Here is a 20,330-nt window from a genome sequence, read left to right as displayed (position 1 = left end):
TTTGTGGATCTAAATACACAACACATTCTGTGCAAAGATATTCCAAAGTAATGGTGGCCTAAGAACCTATCATATATTTATGTTATTATTCTACATACATGTTTTATTTACTATAAAAATATAAAATGTTTGCTTTTTTTTCTAAAAAGATACTGTAAATTATTCAAAGTCTTATACATTTGCCATCTCCTCCCACAGGTAAAGTAAGTTTCCTTGATCACTAGTAAACTTTTTAAAAAGCAATCTTGGAGTCCAGAAAAGCACGATTCAGTAAAATCAAACACCTACACAGGAGACGTCACTGTTTCAAAATTGTTTCTCAATATAGAAAATTGGTTGTCCAAATGGAAAGTAAAAGGTCTTCATTTAGAGATTAACAAATAGTACTATTGTGATTAGAAAACAGCACAGAAATTAAATATCCCTTCTTCTGTACCCTGTGAGAGTTAGGAGATCAGAAATTAAGCTTTGGAGGCTTTTTTGGTCTAGAGTCTCACAAACAGCACTGGAATTTTTACTTACATCAAAACCATCCTGATAATTAAGAAAATCATTGATGAATAAAATATTCCATTTCAGATCCTTATCTTTTAGTTGCTGACTCTTCTATTCCTTTATATTTGGACATGTACATGATAATCCCTCAGAAGAACTACTGATAAGGAGACTTCTGCTTAGTATTTCACATCTGATTCACCATGATGTACAAGAACGGTTTCTTATACTCTTTTGTTCATTGAATTTCTTAGAATGGCTCCGTACCACGTGCATTGATTGCTGCGCTGTTCCATCTCCCTTATATTATAAACTAGAATTCTTATCCTCTTAGTCTACATGATGTGTAAGTGGTAATTCCACATTAAATTTATGAGATAACCATATGTTTACCCAGTTTAATTAATTTTCCCTTGGTAAATGTTCCTTTAATTTTGTTTTGCATATTTGAATGAGCCCCATTTTCCACCTGTGTTCAAAGACACCTGATTCTAATGGATTGATTATCTAGGTTAGAGAAAGAATACCATTGTGTTTTGTCTACTTTGATGGTGAACCTTACGTGTATTTGACCTAGCTGGTATTTTGTATTCTATTTTATCACCTCATTAACTCCATTAAGATGTTTCAACCATAGTTAACATCTTATGGATGTAGAATTAAAATATAAATTTAATCAAGTTTATATAAATTATGACTAAAACGATAGAGCCAAGACAACGCTGCATTTCTCTTTGTGCTTTCTCTGAGAGGTTTACCAACTTGGACCTCTCTCAGCCAATTGTCTTCACTGTTTTTTTTCCCCCACAGTCACTTGTATTTGTTTTGCTTTAGCAATGTGCCTTTAATTACCACCACTTTGTCTGCTTTGCTCAGGTTTCCAACATGGACACTGAATAAAGGTTTGCAGGAGTTATTCCGGTTATTTGAGCCAATATCATGTTTGGTGTTTGGATTATTGGACTAAGGGGAGCAGAGCTAGAATTTTCTTTCCTGCCTTATCCAAACAACAGCCTAATTACCTTTTCCATTCCAGCTGTGAAAGCCCAACCAGCGAGAAGTGAGATGATCTTTTTCCCAGTCCAAAAGCAAGTTATTAGCAGCTGCGGACCCAGGAATCTGTACTGTCTCCGTGGGCGCCCGTCAAATGTGACCCCATGTGTCTCTTGAGTTGGAAGAAGATATTTTTCCATTCTTCCTGAAAACAACTGCATGTTACTGCCGCTCCTGCTTTCATTCCACCTTAGAATTACTGACGCTGTCCTATTTATTTTAAATCTGTCCTAGAAAGTAGTTTGAATAAGTACAATAATATTGGTAATATGACTGGGGCTCACATTTTCAGCCAAAAATGTTTATAGAGATTCCATTAAAGGGACAGCTAGAGAATGAAAATTTAATACAAAAGAAGGCAAAATCTAAAATTACAGACTAAGGATGAATTGCCATTTTAAGAACACACCTTTTTATAGAGTCGGTCCTCCCCGTTTAAGCAGAGCTGAACAGATGGCTATCATCCAACGTCAGGAAGGAAGATTCCTCAGCTCAGAAACAAACAGCACTTAATAGACACCTGGGGGAAGGAAAATTCTGCATGCCTTTTCCTCATCAGCTCATTTTTTAATAAAGCACATTTTCAGAATTTATAATGATTCGGTACAGATACTGGGATAACGTCTCTTATTTTGAGCTCCACACATGAGTAATAGATAGCTCTCCCAACTAAAATAATCAATTAGCCTTCTTTAACTGTTTTTTGCTTGCCTACATAGTAAAGAAATTTAAATTTTCCATTTTTCTTATTTTCTTTTTAATAGCTTTCTTCACTTAAGGAAATACATTCTAACTCACGGTTTTCCTGTTTGGAAGTCAAAGCTCTCTGAGGATGGGGATGTTGACTGTCTTGTTCACACTCTGTGCCCAGTACTTAGAACCATGCTGTTATTTAAGTAAGTAAAATTAAACATTTGGAGGATGAATGGATATACAATATATCTAAGACGTCATTGGCAATATATGCATTATGATGTTTTCACTTAAATATAAATAAATTTCGTATTCTCTTGAGATTTTTAAAACTTAAAGTGCTTTCTTGAGTTTGAAAATGGCAAATCTATGAAGTTCACTAAAGAGGTAAACACACTGAGCATAATATTTTCTCCTGAGACCTCTGGCAAGCCATGCCAAAATGCCATTTTTCTTGGGGAAAAGAGACAAGTTCTCAAGCAACTGAGTCAATACCTGCAGGATCCTTTGAGGAAGCAGAAAGTAGAAAATACTATCTGGTTGATGAAGACCCACAGCTACAAGGAGTGGATCCACCCCCACTCACACCACAGGAATGAATGGTAGAAGACGGAAACAAGAAAGTACTCAGAAACAAGAAAGTGTCATTCATTAATGATATCTGACAGCAGCCTTCACAGGGGCTCTGACTACACTGCCTGATCCTAAACTGACATGAGTCATGTGAAACCCACTGGAAGGAGCTGTTAGTGGCATGAACGTGTTGTTACGTGTCTCAGGCGTGGGGGTGGAAGAAAGGTCGAAAACTAGTCAAAAACGTAGGCATTCTCCGGTCCTTGGTTCTGTCCCCTAATGTGACTCTCATGGGAATATTTCACATGCCTGGACTGACTCCCTTGCTCCTGAACTGGGGGACTCCTAAATCTGACCTCCAGCTTGGTCCTCTCTAGGCAATAGAAAACTCCTATTTCTAGAAGTTTCCTCTCTACCTTTATTTGTCACCAGTACCTCACTTAAATCCCTGAGTTTAGCTCTTCCTCCTGCCCAAAGCAAACCTTCCACGTGGCCCGTGTCCTATGATGACACTGCTGAGCCTCTCGGGCTGGATTTCCCAGAGTCAGCTTTATCTTTCATTTCTCTGCCTCTCATCCCACCCCTTCCATACATGCCCCCTGTCATCACCCTCTTTCGTATAGCATCGAAACTGGTCCCTTGACTTCACTTAATTCTAAGCTGATTGCTCCTACCTGCCACTACCACAATATATATATATTTTTGAGTTGTCACACCTAGGTCATGCCGTGCTGCTGTTCCACAATCAAATCTTCTGTGTCTCTCAACTGCCCCTCCGTAGAGATGACACTTCAGAGTCGACACCCAAACTACACTGCCTTGTTAGCATCAGGATCCGGGCACTTGGGTTCAGCATCATCCTGGGCTTGTCCCTTAATACCTCTGTGAGCTCAGATGTCCCCCACTTGATGGGTCAGTTTCTTCGTTTAAAAAATTTCCTCTTAGGGTTGTGTAAAGATTAAATGAGTTAATATTTGTTATGTTAGGCACTTAGAATCATCCCAAGCACTTGGTATGTGTTATATTGGTGTTTCCAGTTATGGCCAATCTTATAACCTAACAAATAGGACCACTCATTATTTCCCGAACATGTCTTGCTGTGTATTGTTTCTGAATTTTTGTTCAAATTGTTCCTTTGGCCTTAAATGACCTTTTCACCACTTAAAGTGTACTCATTTTTCAAAATCTACTTCAAATACCAATTCTTCCCTTGAAACTTTTACTTAAATGATTTGTCTTTTTCTGAATTCAAGATAATGCATCTGCCCTAACTACTTTTATTCATAGTAAATGAAATAATACACATTTTAGCATTTTAAAATCTCTCTATAAGATGTTCTTTAGGGCCATTTTGCTCTTAAATTGACCTCCTTATTGAAGCCATACTCCAAAAAATTTTTATTACGCTATTTTGTTTCATTTGTAAGTGGTGAACTTGAAATCCTTTTCAATAGCAAAATCAGAACCCCAAATCACAGCTTTAGGAAGAAATAAAGTAGAGCTTTCCTAGAACCTAGCATTTTAGGATTGAGGAAGATTTTTAAGAGAGAAGAGTTTAAATAGTTAATATCTTTGAAGTATAGAAATATATGGCACTTGTGAGAAATCTGAAGAAACAAATACAGCATTGCACCAGTATTGTACCATTTAATATCATTTCAGAAATGACTTTAAAATTTGGATGACCAGTTTTTTCAACTTTACGTTCTCTGCTCCGTTTGATGCATTGCAAGATTTTAAAGCTTGGCCCCTCTTGGAGACAAATTACACCTGGGGAAATTAGTCCAGGTGTTGGCAATTAATTGTGGCGTCAGAAAGTCCCCAGTGGAGTGAGACGGAGCTTTCTCACCGTGTTCCCTGGCTTCTTTTTCTACGACGATGGATTTTTTTTTTTTAATATTTTATGTGCCTTATTTAAAAAATTTTTCATCAAAAAAAAAAACTATCAAGTATCTAAAGAAGCTGCAAATTTTTACTTATATATTCAGGTTTTTAGTTGTTGTTGTTGTTGGTTTTTTTTTTGTTGGTTTTTTTTTTATCTCCTCTTCTCACAGTCGCCTTTTCTAGTTTATCTACAATGGGCCCAATCATTTCCTCATCTTTAAGCCAGAGTGCTTCATGTATCGTTTCTCTATTTCTAATAGGATCTACATTTCCTTCAACATGCATGAGAGCATCATCTTCAAAAGCATGTGTTAGAAGAAAAATCCCACTAATTATGGGATAGAAAAGCATTTCCCTGGCTCTGCCCACTGTGAGCCTCTTTCACAAGGCAACTGATGCCCACTCCATTTAGAACGGCCGGAATTGTCCTTGCTGGTTTTGGGTACTGGCAAAGAACATCAAAACTTTCACCTGGCACAGCTACTCTGCGGCCCTTAGGGCCAAGAGTGCAGAATGGGAAGTTTTCTGCTAAAGCCTTTTGGTTAATACATTGAAGAAGGTAGATATTCGAACATTTGGCAATCCAACAATACCATTTTCAGTAAGGTTGCAAAGCTTCCAACGATTGGAGGTGGTTTCATTCCGTCACCTCTCCTTTTGGGGGCATCATGCTTGGGGCGGGCGATGACACAGGGTCCCAGCTGCAGCAAGAGGCAGGTCCTGCCCTCAGCTGGAGGCAGGGAGGAAGAAGGCGAAAGCCCGACCTCCTGCCAAGCTGCACACAGGACAGCAGCAGTGACAGAACCAGCCAGATGATGGATCTTCACTTTTACTGAGGGAAAAGTGCCCCCATGTGGTTTGCACTTGGACTGGCTTTTTTTTTTTTTTTTTCCTGAGACAAGATCTAGCCCTGTCACCTGGGCTGGAGTGCAGTGGTGTCATCATAGCTCTCTGCAACTTCAAACTCCTGGGCTCAAATAATCCTCCTGCCTCAGTCTCTTGAGTAGCTGGTACTACAGGCATGAGCCACCACACTCAGCTATTTTTTTTTTTTTTTCAATTTTTGTGTGTAAACCGGGACTTGCTATATTGTCCAGGCTGGTCTGGAATTCCTGGCCTCAAGCAATCCTCCCGTCTCAGCCTCCCAAAGTGGCGAGGTGTATGGTTTCTTGTATGCTTTCTTGTTAATCTGTAGTGCCATCTTTATCATATGTTAAGTTGCTGAATTGTCTATTTGGTTACATTCGTCTCTTATCTGTTCGTATATCAATGTCACGTTATTTCTATTACTATGAGGCTGTGTAGTATGGCTTAGTATTTGGTAGAACAAGAACACTCTCATTCCGCTTTTTTCTGAAGACTGAATTATGCATTCCTGGACCTTTATTCTTTTGCATAAGTTTTATAGTAAATTCAACAAGGAATTTGATTAAGATTTCCATGAATGTGTGGATTCATTTGAGAAAAATTGAAATCTTTGTAATATGAACATCCATCTATATTTGTTTAGATTCATATCTATGTTCTTTGTTCACTTCAAAATTTTTCTCAGAAAAAGGTTTTATGTATTCTTTGTTAATTCCTAAATATCTTTAGTCTTATTGGAATTGTGAATCACGTCTTATTTGTTATTGTATTTTCTAGAAAGTTAATACAATTATTTAAAAACTCATGAATTTTTTTACAAGAGCAAAATATTTATTCCTTGTTGATTGAACAGAATTAATAATTTTAATAATGTTGGATATTGTGTATGGGGCTCTAACAAATGAAACCACAGCATTAACATTGTAGTAATCCATCCTGAGGCCACATTTACTTTTCCCAAATTTAAGAATAGAAAAAATTGGAATGTCAAATGGAAAAGTAGGGTTAATTATCCTCTATATGAATTAGGTTTCATGTAATATGTTTTAATTTTTGAAGGACCTGCCTTAGTTTACATTGAGCCATAGTAACTATTTTAACCAGTGGTCCATGAGGATCCCATTTTGTCAAGTTAATTTGTGAGTGACAAAGACTTAATTTAATTTCAATTTATAATTTATTATGTTAGAGCATTTAGGCCCAATATAGGATACTTTACAGCAATGGGCACTATAATTATGAGAAATTTAGGCAAGTCTGCAATTGAAATGAGGCATACCTACTTTCCTGTATTTTATATTTGTTTAATTTTAAGGTTGTTAGAGTGCAATTTTTAAATTGAGTAGGATTCCCAGTTATAATTACAATTTGAGCCTCAGTATTAAGTTCAGGAAGCATTGTCAATTAGTGCATTTTAGCAAATGCTAAAGTTAACTTAAAGCCTATGTTACAGAGACACAAAAGTCAATCTACATCCTTTTTATCTTTTTCTTTTCTTTTTTTTTTTTTTTTTTTTAAGACAGAGTCTCACTTTGTTGTCCAGGCTAGAGTGAGTGCCGTGGCATCAGCCTGGCTCACAGCAACCTCAAACTCCTGGGCTCAAGCAATCCTGCTGCCTCAGCCTCCCGAGTAGCTGGGACTACAGGCATGCGCCACCATGCCCGGCTAATTTTTTATATATATATCAGTTGGCCAATTAATTTCTTTCTATTTATAGTAGAGACGGGGTCTCGCTCTTGCTCAGGCTGGTATTGAACTCCTGACCTTGAGCAATCCGCCCGCCTCGGCCTCCCAAGAGCTAGGATTACAGGCGTGAGCCACAGCGCCCGGCCTATCTTTTTCTTATATAATTTTTTCAATATATAATTTAGCATATACATTTTGGATTTTGAATTAAATCAAATTAGGGAATTTTGTTTTAATTGAATTATATATTCAGTATAATATGCTCAATTTATTATATATTTATTAATATTGTATATTATATATGTCTATACAATTTATTTACCTTTTATTTTCTCACCCTAAAAAAACTCATGAATTTTTGTTAAGTTGGTCATGTATCCAGCAACCTTGATAAACTCGCTTAATTGTTCTAGTAGCTTGTATCTTGATTCTGTTGAGTTTTTTCCTGGGTAAATAATATCATCTACAATAATGACAGTGCCATATTTTACTTTTTTTTTTCCTTTTCTGCCCAATATGATCTAAAGGAAAGTTCCATATTTTTCTTAATCAAGCATTATATATCATTTGTTTTTCTTTTCTGACAGCATTCACTAGAATTATGTTAAGCAGTAGTGATGCTAATGAACATTCTTGTCTTTTCCTCCATCTTAAAGGGAATATTTTCAGTTTGGGTTATACAGTGGTGGCAAAAATATCCCTTCTTTTTTCACTTTTTTGTTTTGTTACAGAACCTCTGAATTTTAACTGGACTGACATCCATCCAAAATTAAGACTAACTTTACCACCCTCTCTTGCAGCTGTATACAGCCTCATGACTAAGTTTTGGTCAATTGGATATGAGTAGAAGTGATGTGCTCATCTTTTGGTTATAATTTTAAAATAGGGGCTGGGCGTGGTGGTTCACGCCTGTAATCCTAGCTCTCTGGGAGGCCGAGGCGGCGGATTGCTCGAGGTCAGGAGTTCGAAACCAGCCTGAGCAAGAGCAAGACCCCCGTCTCTACTATAAATAGAAAGAAATTAATTGGCCAACTAATACATATAGAAAAAATTAGCCGGGCATGGTGGCGCATGCCTGTAGTCCCAGCTACTTGGGAGGCTGAGGCAGAAGGATTGCTTGAGCCAGGAGTTTGACGTTGCTGTGAGCTAGGCTGACGCCACGGCACTCACTCTAGCCTAGGCAACAAAGTGAGACTCTGTCTCAAAAAAAAAAAAAAAAAAAAAATAGGAAAGAGGCTGGGCATGGTGGCTCAGTCCTATAATCCTAGCACTTTAGGAGGCCAAGGCAGGAGGATTGCTTGAGACCAGGAGTTCAACACCAGCCTGAGCAAGAGCAAAACTCAGCCTCTACAAAAAAAATAGAAAAATTAACTGGGCCTGGTGGCGTGCACTGTAGTCCCAGCTACTCGGGAGGCTGATGCAGGAGGATCACTTGAGCCCAGGAGTTGGATGTTGCAGTGAGATATAATGACACCACTGTACTCCAGGTGACATAGTGAGACACTGTCTCAAAAAAAAAAAAAGGATAAAAAGGAAAGGGCACGCCTTCCTATTTCTCATTTCTGGTGGCTGAAAGGTGGATAGAATGGTGACATCTGGAGTAGACACCATGGATCATAAGATGAGGCCAGCACCCAAAGAAGAAATGCCAACAACTATTAAGAGGGAACCTAGTCCCCCCAGACCATGAAACTGCCCCCATTAACCCCACACTGCTGTTGTACAAACAACACCTGGAGGAAGCACTTGAATTTTTATTTATACCCTCGTGCTTACATGCCAATATAGCTAGATGTAAAAATCTTGGCTCGAAGTTTATTTCTTTTCCATACTTTTAAAATACTAAGCCATTGTTTCCTTGTATACCGTGTAGCTATTTAATAAAATCAGTTTTATTTGTGGGTTTTTTTTGTAGGTGATCTGTTTATCTCTAGAAACTTTAATAATTTTCTCTTTGTCTTTGACGTTCTTAAATGTTACCAGAGCATCTAAGGGTGAGGGGGTTTGTTATTTTTTGTAGTTTGATTTTGTGATTTTTGTTTTTTTGTTTTTTTTTTTTTTTACATCATGCTTGCCACTTTATGAGCACCTGTTCTGGTCAGGAATTTATCCTTAAACTCTTCAAAAGAATAGGCATTATAAGTAAGTAGTGTTCCTAATTGTCCTAAGGCTTTATTGGGACAGAGGTGAAGAGCATGCCAGAGTGTGGCTGGTCATTCCTCATGTATTTTTATAAACTCCTCACCCTTGTAAGGCTTTTGCTTTGCCCTGATATTAGCCCCAAAGACCCTGGCACCACAGACCTGGGCTATAATAGCAGATTTCTGCAGTAAAGAATCTAGCAACAGCTAACCCAAGGCCTCAGAAAGAAGAAGCAATAGGGGAACATGAAAGCTCCTCTCCAACCTGTGATATCACCGAGCCCACCGTGTCCTTCTCTGTCCCCATCTCTCCAGCCTGTTCTCCATCTCTTCCCCCCAAACACACAGGAGTTCACCAGCCGTTCATGTTCCCCAGGAGGTTCACGCCATTTTTATGTCAGTTCTGCAGTTCCATGCTTTCTTTCTCACTTCTAGACTCTCTGGGGTTAATTTGGGGAAAGAAAGCCAGCAACCCACCCTGGCTCACCGTGCTAACAGGAAGCCAAAATCAGGTAGAGGGATTGTTGAAGCAGCCTTACGGCGATATTGACATGCTAGCTGTGAGACTTTTAGGCCCGGAAGGGAGGGAAGGTACCTACACTAGAGCCTGGAGAAGAAAAAGAGTTCATCTGCATGAGAGGTTGCTGGGGCCCCTTACTTGCACGGTAGTCTGGCTACAAGTTACTCGAATCTTATGAGATCATCTCTGGGAGAAGAGTAACATTTAGGGCCAACATTAGTGGCCCCCAACCTTTTTTGCACCAGAGACTGGTTTCATGGAAGACAGTTTTTCCACGGACTGGGAGGCAGGGAAATGAGTGGTGGGGAGTGGCTGTAAATTCAGATGAGGCTTCCCTTCATCACCGCCCACCACTCACCTCCTGCTGTGCGGCTGGTCCCCGACAGGCCACGGACCCATAGCAGTCCACGGGCGGTCGCAGAGTGCCATCTAATCAGGTGTCCCCTTGACTGATTCTAAAGGTGAACAGTATGCAGGTAAGATAAGAGGTTAAATAAAGCTTTCTTTCCTATCACTCGCAGTGAATCTCAGAAGCATATCATACGTTAAACACAACCAAAATAAGACTATTCTGGATGTACTGTTTTGTTTTTTTCCTGACATTTCCTTGGGTTGTTCATTATCTAAATTGGGGTTGCCTTAGGGACTTCAGCGAAGGTCATCATTTAGGTCGCCTTTCAACATGTAAAAGTGCAGGGTGAAATAGTCAAAGGATTATTAATGCCTGCATAGCTCAGTGCTGCTGAGTCAACGTGACTTTGATTGAGCCCAGGGACCATTTAGAAATCACAGCCTCTGGGCATTGTCATAGCCCAATGCCCAAAAGACGCTGTCTGGGGCTTCCATTAAACTGATGGATGTCAGGAAAGGGGAGCCAAAGTTCTAAAATGTTGCATCAGAAATTTGATAGGCCTAAGTTTGTTCTCTTACCTTTTCCAAAGACAAAGTGAGAGATGTCTAGTCTTTTAAAATAAGCATTAGAAAATCCCAAATCAGAACCACAGAAGAGACCTTCTAAAAAGCAAACCACGGGAAATATCAACAGATGATCATATTGTTAGCAATCAAACTGGATTGGTCCAGAAATACTACTTTCACACACCACCTTTATTATCTGCTTCTCAAACTTAATTCTATCGCATCATCTCCCTTTAAAGACAGCTTTACCTGTTATTATTAATTAAGGGTGCATGTTAATATGCAGGAAGATTGATAGCTTCCTTGGCCTGACAGCCGTGCTGCAGCTGCCATACATCCACGAGGATGGATGGCCCAGTCTGCCACACAAGAGTGATGGTCCATATCTCCAAGTTGGCCAGAGAGTTTTTAAAAGTATTTTGGGGAAATTGCCAGACAAGTCTTTTCCATTCCACCTCCTCACCCCCTTCTAACCACTGCCATCATAATAAAAAAAAAAGACCACATTTACATGAAGCAGTGTGTAAAAGTGGAGCCCGGGTGTGAAAAGGAAAAAACAAAAAAAAGTGAAGAGTGAAGACCTCATGATCAAATGCCAAATTGCAAAGTTGCAAAGAACGTTTTAGCCTGGGATACCCCCTACTTGAAACACAGCTGCTTTAGGCAAATAGAACAATATATTTTCATATAATCTGTCTGTATGGATTTAAGACAGGTCAGAAACACAATTTTTGGCCTTATAGTGGAGCCGGATGACAAAAAGAATGGATGTCAAAACACTTCTGGAATTTCAGAACATAAAATAGAGAAAACAAATTTGCAACTGACAATCATTTCTGATCATGACATTTCATCCAGTTTCCAACCCCAACTTTTCCAAAACTTCAAGATTTGTCCACATTATGATTTATAGGAGTCACAGGAAGGTATCTTTATTCTGGTTTTGCTATCTATTCAATTTATATAATCAGTGTCTACCTTAATGTGATTTAACTCTCCTTTTGTCTTATGGCTTTATTAGCATATCTTGATTAGCTTAACTTTACTATTCCAGGGTGCTCTTGACCTGGCAAATGACTTGATTGTTCATTACTGGAAGTTCCAGAAAGTCCCATCAGTTCTTCACAAGGAAGCATCAAGAGGTGGTTTATGATTCGTAAGATTCTTGAACCCCTTGCCTCAAATTTCTTGCTTTGCTTTCTTCACCGATCCTAAACTGTTAAACCTGACCCTTACCAACCCTAACCAATCTCATGCTTTGAAAGCCCCACCTTAAACCCAACTTCAAATTCTCCATAAAATCTGGCCTTGCCTTTCTCCCTGGGGACCCTATGGCAACTCCATGGAGGCCTTACCATGGTAAGCAGTAAACCCAGCTTTGCCTTATCAACGGGCTGCATTGGTGAGATTTGAGAAGCATGCCACAAAAGTGTATAATATTGCTTCATAGTCATTGAAAGCATTTAGAACAGACAGAGAAAATAATGACATAAATGACAAATTATTTTTCACTTTAATAAAGATTTATGTGCAAGAGAGGGGGAGATGTTTAAATTGCTGTTAAATAGCAAATGTGTGTGTAAAGTTTTCCAGTGGCGAAAGAAACAGAGAGAGAGAGAGAGAGAGTAGGCCAAACAACGTGGCTTTATTGAGCACTTGTGGGCAAGGTTCACAGGTCCCAGGAGAATGGGGCCTGAGAAGTCGCACCCGTTTGAAAGAGGTGAAGGTTTTTATACTGTCTGAGGCGGGCTAGGGACTTTTGGAAGGAAGAGCTGGGGATTTTCCACTGTGACTTTTGGAGGTTATTGAGAAATAGGAGGGGCTGGCAGTATTTGCGGAATCCAGGAACCGAAACTTTCTTATCCGGGTGGGCATCTGAGAGTGGTTATCCTTTAACTTAGCTGGGCCTAACAGTTATTTTTGTGGGTCTTATGGGCTTCTCCTTTTTTCTTTAGGGAGGGGAGGGGGTACCTGCCACCAGCCTTACAGTATGGGTCTTGGACTACAGAATTCTAGACGCTATACACAGAGAAGTGAGACAACTTTGAAGAGTTTTAAGTGGAGAAATGGCAAAATAACATTTGAGCTTTGAACAATCAAAACTTGGAGATAATATAGGAGGAGGGAGAAAGTGTATTTACAATGGCCCAGGCAAGGGAGATGGTTGCCAGGCCTAGGGTGGGGCAGAGGGAATAAGAGAGAAGTAGAAACATTCTAGAGACATTTATGGATGGATTTATCAGGGTGTGATGGCTCATTTGAAGGAGGAGTGAGGTGGAAGGAGAAGTCTAATATAACGTAAGACTGAGTGTCCAGATTGAGCAACTAAGTGGTGGATGGAGTCATTTCCTGGAGATTGGGCATATTAATTAAAGTAGCACTACCTGTATACACAATAGAAGTTGATAACTGAAATGACTGTCTATGCTACATATTGCACCTAGTTACTCCCTAAAGAGAATCAGATCCATTTTAGACAAAGAAAGTTAAAAATAAAAGAACAGAAATCAATTACATAAGGTGATTGTCATACCATGTGATAAGTAATCATAAGTTGTTATTAATCATTTTGAATAGAAAATAAGTGATGTAAGATGTTGGCAGTTGCACATTATACAGTAACAGCCCAATAATAGGCTGTTCTTGAAAGGCTAGGAGTTCATTTCCTTTTAATTCACCCGGTTTGTATTTCTTGGCTTATTATTCATATGTTCTTCAAACTTGAATTTCTAAGAGGTTTATCATAAGAAAAAAGGTCATAATTCTCAGTATGTATCTTTGAAAGGAATTGGAATGATTTATTTTATAATGTGACAAACATAGACAAAACAGCATTCTCTCTTGAGATCTTTGAGATTTTCCAAATCCTTTTCAGTGATTTTTATTGTCTTTTGAAACAGCATCATGTTTATTATGTGATTTGTTTAAGGGAGAATAAAAGGATAATGCCATTATCAAGAAAACAAATATAATTTCACCTTAGGTTTTATGTGCATAAAAATGTCTACAGCACCACATTTGCTCCAAAATTACCCATAAGCAAAAAGACAGCAGCAGCAGCTGCTAATCCCCCTAATCCTCCTATAAAAATAGACAGAACAATTGATATAGCAAAGCAAAAACTCATGGACAACATCAACACAAAGTGATAAAATATTCCCATGAGAAGAAAGGGTCAAACCACCAACAGCAATGAGATGCCTGTGCTAACAGCAGTGGGAGGAAGAAGAAAGACAAGGCACTTCCAACAACAGCCTAGAAAGCGAACTGCCAACAGGAACTGCTAACTTCCCAAAAGGAAGAGTCTGTTCTCAGTATGGCCAGTACCCACTCCCAAGGGGAAGAGTCCACTGTCAGTCCACCTGGCCAATCCTACATGCGCAGCCAAAACTGGGACTGGCCTTCGCAAGGCTCCAGATCTCCCACAAACTCTCTGATTCCTCACATCAAAATGCATCTCAAATGATAAAGAAGTTTTTGTTATTCTAACAGCTAAAATTCACGACCAAGATACAACAGTTAATACTTAGATGCACCCAAATACTCAAGGCAGCTTTCCTAACGCAGGACAAATCCCCACACTAAGGAGAAACTGCCAGGCATTGAATGCAAATGGGACAGAACAGGGATATGAAAGGCGTAAGAAAGAGCCGGGTGAGACCAAGATGGGAGGGAGAGCAAAGGGAACATATCCCAGAACAGGGTGTGTTCCTACCCAAGTCTATAGATCACAACACACCACAGTGACAACAGAAAAGGGAGCCCCAAAGCACTGACGTGAGGGAAGGCATTCTCGGCATGCTCCCCTCTAGAGCACAGGAAAGCCATTAGCTACAGTAGCGATTGTGGTTGATTCCCATATGACGTAATTTTACAGAAAAAGACAACAACGGACAGAGAACACTATTTCTATAGACAATGAAATGATGTCATAATAATATATGTGACAATAAACATCTAGCCTAATGTTTCCAAAACAGCTTAGAGTCTTTGAGAAAATGACAGAAGCTATGGAAGAATGCCACAAATCAGAATTAGAAAATGGGATGATTGGACAAAAGAAAAGTTTGAAAAGGGAGCTGAGAGAATTCAGAAAGAATTAGAAGTAAACGAAAAAATATATAATTTCAGAAATGAAGACTGAAGTAGGATGAGCAAAACAACAAATAAACATCATAAGAAAAAAAAAAGAAAATAGAATGGGAGGAAAATAAAAAATTGAAACAAAAATAAAAAACAAGATAAAAAGGGTTGGAGAGAAAGTAATAGATTATGACTTACATATTGGCATACGTGTGACAGAAGTCCCCAAAGAAGAAAACGAAAGCACAGAGAGAGAATACGAACTGAAATTATCCTTCAGGAAAGTGTTACTGATATAAAGAATATCTGAATCTACATATTTAAAGGTTTCAGTAGGTACTTTGGAAAATCAACCCACAGTGGCCAAAATGAGATATGTTTCAGTAAATCCATTGATCATAAAAGAAAGAGGGGAAAAACCCAACCAAATCAAACCAAATGACCAAGCCACTCATTAGGGAAAGAAAATAAGATTGATAGACTTTTCAATAGGAACATTTTGTACCATGGGAGAATGGCGTAGCATATATATAATGTATTACAAATGATGAATGCAAGCAAGGATTTTTTTATCCAGCCAAACAGATATTCAAGTATAAAAGCATACACAACATACATAAACTGTTATGAATATGCAAGAACCCAGAGAGTATTGTTCTCACCTGACCTTCCTGAAGACTCTACCATAAAATGACTCATACAACCAAATGACTGAAGAGGAATTGGCATAAGGATTGGAGGTGAGCATTGAATATATATATTTGCAGGTAGAACTAGCACTACATGATGGGTATAAGGGTAACAGGACAGACTATAGTTGTTATATGATACAGTCCAACTATAAATAATTATAACACAATTTTTAAAAGACAATCTGTACAAATCAAAGCAAAATGAAAGGAATAAACATTGTTCATCAAATTGGTGGCATAAGCATAAAGGAGAAATTACTTCAAGTCACTTTAAAATATATAGTAATCTGATGAATCATCCCTAGGCATGTCCCCTAAAAACAAAGAGAAAATCTTAAACTCAAGTTTTAAATCTCATATTTTAATAATAATATTGGTATCGTTATTCTGAAACTGTTAGATATTATATTGGAGAAATCAAATAAATAATTCTGTGCATGTCAATAGGAATCAAGATTGTGGCATGAGAAGGAAAAAATAAAATCAAAGAAATGATTTAAAACTCCATAATGCTAATATTTTAATGGGAAATGTAAATATGAACTAATAATGTAATTTAAAAAATATATATCTGGACATATGTATCATAGTTCTGTCCTTTCAAAGGGCTTCATAAGCGAGGGGGGAAGGGGACATGGGCAATATATGTAACCTTAACACTTGTACTCCTATAATACGCTAAAATGAAAAAAAAAAAAAAGAAAAGAAAAGAAAACAAACAAAAAAGGGCTTCATAACAATAACGCAAGTAGCAATGAGCACCCTAGTGTCCAAGTTGTGGAATATTAGTTCTATTTTCCACTAAAAGAAGCTGGAGCTTCTTGGAAAAATGGCCTATTCCAGGGCTAAGGCAAGGAATATAAAAGATGAACCTAAAATATCTTCTAATGCCAAAATAAGCCTAAAACATCATGTCAAAAGGACTGGAAGAGCCAAAAGAAGAGTCTTCAACTGGACAAAGATGGGACAATTTGAACATCAAATGAATATTAAATGCCATTTATTGAAATATGTCAAATATGTTTCAATCCATTAGTCAATAATGATACTAAAAAATCTCATTGGTAACATTTGGAAGATGCTAGGGCAACAACTCATTATTTGGAAAACAGGTGAAAGTAAAATGAAATCAAGCAGTTATCTTTCCTCACATGTTAGAACTGTACCTTGTGACAATAAATGATGAGATGAAAATTTGAAAGTATTCTTGCTAATTAAAAAAGAACAGTGATAGAATTAGAACATTACTTTATTTGCAAACCTTAATGAAATAATGGATCATTAATGACTGCTGATACCACAGAGCACCAGCCAGACAGTACATGCCTCCTGCTGGAAATACTCACCACAACTAAGGAAGCATTCCCCCAGTTTACAGGAAATGCAAGAAAAAGAAACACATTAAACCATGTATAACAGGGATGCAACCAAAACATTGCAAAATATGAGAAGCTTAACAGGTAAGTATCCTAGTCTCCTTAAGAAATAAGTTACAATGAAAAAACAAAGTTGGGGAGAGATGAGAAATCTATAGATAAAAAGAAATTTGAGACACATCAACAAATGGCAATGTATGGACATTATTTGGGTCTTAATTCAAACAAACCAACTGTGAAAATAATTATGAGATAATCACACAAATGTGAACACTAATTAAGCAGCCGATAGTATCAAGAACTTACTATTAATGGTTTTGGGTTTAATAATAATGCTCTGGTTTTATTTTCAAAGAGTGCTTATGCTTTATGAATACATACTAAAATGTTTTTGGATCAATGAATATTATAAGACTTGTTCCAACAAAAAAAAATGAGCTTGCCTCAAAATAATCTAGGTAGAGAGAGGAGTATAAATGGACCGAAATTGTCCTTGAGTTATTATTAATAATTATTAAAAGTGAGTGGGGAGACTTAGGGTTTGTTATATTAATACTATTCTCTATACTTTTGTATATCCTCCCAATTTTCCATCAGGAAGAGTTTAAAAAACACACATGGTCCTCCTTTTATTTTTTCATTTCAAATTTATCTCAACCGGTCCATCTACAATGAGTGTGTTAGATTAACTTTCCAGGTTACGAAGCCATTTAAAAATGAGCCCTAAGTTGAAAGAATAAATCATACTATAAGCGTGACATATTTCCCTTGATCTTGCTGTATATCATTTGTCAATGAATTTTAATAAACACTAGGTGGCATAGTGATTGCTTAACAGGCAAAAGAAAAAATGGATTAGCCCACTGACATGAATAACACTATCTATCAATGCTGTGGCATAGTGAAATCACTTTTGAAATTATCTCATTTCTTAATAGATGAAAATATGCTTTTTCATTTTAAAATTATAATTTTTCCCTTGGCATCACAAGTTCACCTAAACATCATTTATTTAAACCTCTATGTATGTAATTTTTATTCTTGCATTTTTTCCATCTTGCAGTTTATTCTAACGTGGCTGCACACTCTGGCAGGAAGAAGCTGATATTGAACCTTTTAAGTAGGAGGAAGAATTTTATGTTCTTCAAACTGGACCGACTCAAACTATTCCATATGCTGCAAAACTTAATAGGAAGTAGCTCTGAGACTTTATTCTCATATCTACATATTGCTTCTAGCTTTTCATTCTTATATTATTAATTGGTCCCAAATCTTGTTTTAGCTATCTCAATGTTCCTGTAAGCTGATTTTTTTCTTAATCAAAATAATATATCATTCTATTTTTACAGTGCATGACTAATTTAGGGATTCACTGAGGTTTTAATTAATGGATTATGATTAAGTATTCAGCTTCAAAATTCATTATTTTGGACAAGAAATAAACTTAATGGCCAGTGATATAGTAGAATGAACAAGAGGTTTGGATATTTGGAGATTTGTGCTACCATATGGCATTGGTCCAGTCCACTCAATTAATTTCTCTGGGTCTAGTTCCTTGCCTTCAATCTCTCATTTAATAAATATTTACGTACCTACTAAGTGACCAGATTTGTGCTGAAGCCAGGAATGCAGTGGTACACTTGATATCACATCCCCACAGTGGTGTCAAGTTGACATTAGAAAAATGTTTAAAAGTTGGCAGGATGAACAGTCAGGGACAGGAGTGTTCTGGGCAAAGATAAATTCAGTGGCACTTAGGAAAAGAACCAGTATACAATGGAGAAGCATGATTTAAAATGATAAAGAGGCATACCTGCTGAATGGTAGGATTGAATAAAGTGACCCATGAGATCCTTCCAGTTCTTAAACGCTTGCATAATTATGCAGCTGTGTTGAATTAGAGAATCCTAGCTTTATCATGTATTATTACCAGGATCGAATTCTTAGACTTGCTAACCTCAGTGTCCTCTGTAGAAGGGTGAGTATACCTACCTCCAGGTTGTTGTGGGTTTTTAAATAAGATAATATATTAAAAGCCTGTGTACGGTATACACTAACCATTCTGTGTATAAATGAAAATGATTATTGTTAGCTTATACTTTGCCTAATGCCCCTGCATCTATTACCTTATTTTATTTCAACAAAAGTCCTAGGAGAGATTTATGAGATTTATGACAGTATTTACTAATTCCTGTTTTACAAATGAGAACACATGAACTCAAAGAGGTAGCATAGAAAATGAATGGCAGAATCAGCCCTTTTTTTCTAACCCACATGGCATTCTTAAGACTATTTTAGTTTCTCTTTGAACAAGTAAGGAATAATAACACAGACCAGGGACTTGTACAGATTTGTTTATCTTACAGCTCAAGATTTCAGGTTTTCCTTTGGGTTTTCTCTATTATTCCAACAGATCGATCTTATACGGAAGCAGTTGCTCTCAAGCTAAGCTTTCTTTTTTGGAATGTTAAGATTATGAATGTCCTGTCAGTCAATGACCTCTTAGAACGAAGACCAGTAAGTGTTTTTAATCATTTTTATGTGTGCCATAGTCTCTTCTCTGTCATTCTTCCATTACTTTAGATTTGTGAGCTAAAGCTTTTTTTTTACAAGCTATTTCTCAAAAAATCAGTAAAGCTTCCACTACAAATTGCCTCAATTGGATGACATACCTCAAATAAAAAGTCACATCATTTTGAACTGTGAGCTCATCAGCTCTTGAAAATTTAGTAGAAGTAAGGTCATCCCTAGCCTACTTTTTAACTTGAATTTCAGATAATCAAGAAAAACCCAAAAGCTCTTCCAACTTTTGGAAGTGTATAAAAAGAGGAAGATTGGCACTAAGGGACATGTTGCAACAGTCTTTCCAGCATTTAAACACTTTAGAGCAGAACTCTCTATTATTTAAAAATTATTAAATAAATGTTCCTCTCTTTAGCTGCTGGGCAGTTGGGTGTGTGGGTACAAAGACTTCAACTTAGTTCTTTTCCAGGTAGAGTTCTCATTTCCTCCAGGAAATGAGGAGAAACAAAATGTTTTCTTTCTGATGGCAACTCAAAGGAAACATTCAATTTATTAGTTTCCATAATTCTGTTAAGGAAACATTTCTTCTGCTATTCACCTAAGATTTGGTTGGGTGTTATATTATATTTAAAGATGTTTCCTAAATATTAGATATTCATTTTGAATGTGACAAGGATCCTTTTATTGTATTGAAGTTGTTACTCCTGTTTCTATATATCAAACTTCCCAGCACCCCTACAAAATTCTTCCTGATTTCTCTCCACCCAGTCAGATGGGATCTTGCCTAGAACTCACCCTCTTGCCCCAACCATAGCCATTTGTACCA

The 20,330-nt window shown here is 37.5% G+C and overlaps 1 pseudogene; it reads right to left on the bottom strand.

Moving 5' to 3' along the window:
- Positions 1-4,806: 4,806 nt before the first annotated feature.
- Positions 4,807-20,330, bottom strand: part of LOC105862387 (obg-like ATPase 1 pseudogene) — a 28,429-nt pseudogene continuing 12,905 nt past the window's right edge.

The sequence above is a fragment of the Microcebus murinus genome, chromosome 25, assembly GCF_040939455.1.
Source record: "Microcebus murinus isolate Inina chromosome 25, M.murinus_Inina_mat1.0, whole genome shotgun sequence".
Classification (NCBI taxonomy): Eukaryota; Metazoa; Chordata; class Mammalia; order Primates; family Cheirogaleidae; genus Microcebus; species Microcebus murinus.
This window is presented reverse-complemented; position numbering and strand designations above follow the sequence as displayed.